Source organism: Lipotes vexillifer, unplaced genomic scaffold (genome assembly GCF_000442215.2).
Source record: "Lipotes vexillifer unplaced genomic scaffold, Lipotes_vexillifer_v1.1 scaffold914, whole genome shotgun sequence".
Classification (NCBI taxonomy): Eukaryota; Metazoa; Chordata; class Mammalia; order Artiodactyla; family Lipotidae; genus Lipotes; species Lipotes vexillifer.
Genome location: NW_006780388.1, coordinates 532179 through 535228, shown reverse-complemented (window position 1 = coordinate 535228; position 3050 = coordinate 532179).

Sequence of the window (3050 nt, the reverse complement as noted above, 5' to 3'; positions counted from 1 at the left end):
GCACTAACGTGGGTCCCCGAGAGTCCTGAACCCTACAGTGCTTGGCCCCCAACTCCGGCGGGCACAGGTTCTTTTTGGCCAGTGTGACTGGGACCGCAGAGAAATGGGCCCCCGTGTGGCCCCCATACTCCCCAGGCAAAGCAGGTAGACAGGTGACCCGAGCTTGCCTCCATGGGGACAGAAACCGAGGCCTGCCCCGAGTGTCAGAGCTGAGACGTGGTCACGTGAGCAACACAGAATTCCTCTAGCTCTGGGATTAGCCAATTTTATTCAGCAGAGCCATCACTACCCAAGTTGGTTTGTTTATTCTTTCTTTCAAGTGACTACCTGTTTGAAAAGACTTAAGATTCCTGACTCTTTAATTCAGCCAACATTTCATAGGCCCTCTATAGAGGCCACTCACCTCCCTGGTCCCTGCCCTCAGGCAGCTGCAGATCCAGCTGGAAAGCCAGCTCACACTTGAAACAATTTTGCAAAAGATACTCAGCAAAACCCAAATGAGAATACGTGACAGTAGGTGCTCCAGGTGAGAGAGGGGGCGGTCTGTGGGTGGGGGCCCTGGGAAGGCTTCAGGGACCAGGTGGGCCCTAGGTAGGCCCTGCAAGGAGGTGGGCAGGGGTTCCAGGACTGGAGCAAGAGTCACTAGGAGCAAGGGGGAAAGAACTGTGGTCAAAGGCCCAGCCTCCCCAGGCAGACCGGCAGCTCCCAGAGGGCAGGGGTGGTGTTTGGGGCCAGTCTCTCCACAGCCCCAGGCAGTACATCAAATATCAGCTGACCAGTTGGATGATAACACAGCCTGGCTGACACTCCCTGGCAGGAGCTCTGTACCCCAGCCCACAGGCCCTGCTTCAGTTAGCAGTACCCCTGTCCCCAAGATGGACGTCTGAGAGATGTTCCAAAATTGTCTCTGCCCCTTAAAACCTGACCTGTCAGCAAGCCTTGCGAATGCCATGGTTCACAAAGCTCTCAGAGCTCATCTACTGGTCAAGGTTCAAGGTCAAGGTTCAAGGGGAAAAGTCTGGACTTGGCCATGTGTTCCAGATCTCTCTACCCAAGAGTGTAACTCGCCCTTTCCCAAACAAACCAAATCCCGCCCCCACCAAAGAACCTTTCCACCGACGCTTCCTTCAGCCTCCAAACCCTCTTTCCAGAAGATGGAGCTTCTCCTGTAATTCCCTGCGGTGGGGATCCTCTGTCCCTCGCTCTTGTCACCCCACTGGAGAACACTGGGACTCTCCCCCTCATTTTCCTGGGACCCAGCTCAGTCCCTGGCACAGGTGTGTTGAATAAGCAGGTCGGTGAGGGAAGGCTTCCCATGCTGTCCCTAACCCACAGCCACTGGGCCAGAGCACAGCCTCAGCCGAGAAGCAGCGTGCTGGCTTCCCGATGAGAGTGCCAAAAATCCAGACAAGAAAAGAAACCCTTTCTTGAGTCACTGTGGAGTCCAGGGAGCAGTTTTCACAAGGGGGCCGGGGGAGCCCCCATTTCCCTGCAACCTTGCTGTCTCAGGAGAGCTGGGTTTAGGGCTCTGCTCTGCCATTATGTGGCAACCCTGGACAAGTCATTTGGTATTCTGGCTGCTTCCTCAGCCGTGAGACTCAGAGATGCCTGAGCTACATCTGCAGAGCTGACACTGCATGCAATGACAAAACACAGGTGAGAGTTCTGTCCGGTGGGAACAAAGCACATACAAAAGGCACACACTACAGACAAAACTTCATTCCCTGCTGTTTCCCCAACTTGTCAGACTATTGCTCTTAATATTAATTAGAACTGTGACAACCGTTTCACGTCTTCCTGAAGTAATAACAGGTTAGAATTCTCCTCAAGCCCCACCCAGGGAGACCCTTTCACCATTCCCTACCTACTTGCACCTTTCCTGGCCTCTGTTTCTCCTTGAAGGAAAAGCACAGACACTGAAACAGATGTGAGTTTAGACTGAATCAACACTTATTGAACACATTATGTATCCAGCACCTTCACAATTTTTACTGGACACCTCCTTGTGGTAAGAATTGATGGTCTGGATCACCCAGTGGACAGACCACGCAGGAGCTCACAGCACCCACAGATCAGGAATACCAAAAAGGTGATGAGAAATGTTTTCTAGAAAAATGATCAAACATTACCAAAAACACATCACAACTGCTTTCATGGAAAGAATCAGAACGTCATTGGCCTTCCTTACCCCGCATTGCATGGTTTCGTGCTGTCTTCAGTCTAATATTAGGGGCCCCTAATCTTCCCAGTGCTTACAGCAGAGACAGGCCTTCATCTGGGTGTTGCTCCTCACCTACCACAGATGCAGCAATTGAGGGTCTGGAAGGGCAAATGACTTGTCACACAGCTTGGAAGCGACAAAAAGGCCTCTAGCGTGGTCTGCAGGGCCCTCTCAGGGCGAAAGGCTCTGCCTGCCACAGGTTCCAGGCCAGGTGCCCCCTGTCCCCTGCAGCACTAAGTTGCATTGCAGCCTCTACCACCTCCAGGGGAGATGTGTCTGGGAGAGTTCTGACTATGCAGAGAAGAGAGAACGAAGACCTTTGTGGGATCCTAGAAACCGGCACATTTCCATTCTGTGCACTCCACTTCCAAGTCCCTTTGTGGGGCACAATAAGCCTCATGCCACCACTGCCAGCCTGGCTCTCCTCCTCTCTCCTCCCCACTAAGGGCTGAGCTCCCACTGCATGCTGCCTTCTCACTGGCACAACTGCCTTCCTCCTCGTAAGGGCAGAGACATCAATATAAGATGCCATGACTTTAACTGCCACACTTCCCTGACTGTGTCCTATATGAGTACAAATACGTTCGTGCCCTTTGAATAGTGTTTCTGAAAGTGGAGACGAATTTTCACAGGACCTGTCTCTTTGCTCCCCTTCAGACCACTGAAGAGGGTTAGGGTCGGTATCTGTGGCTATGGAATAAAGTACCTGGGCCCAAGGGACTCAGAGCTTGTTCACTGGGCTATGAAGGCCTGTGCCCCTAGGGCTTTAGAAAACACACCAAACCAGCAGATTCAAACCGGGAAAGCTTACAGTGTAAAGAGCAGGAAT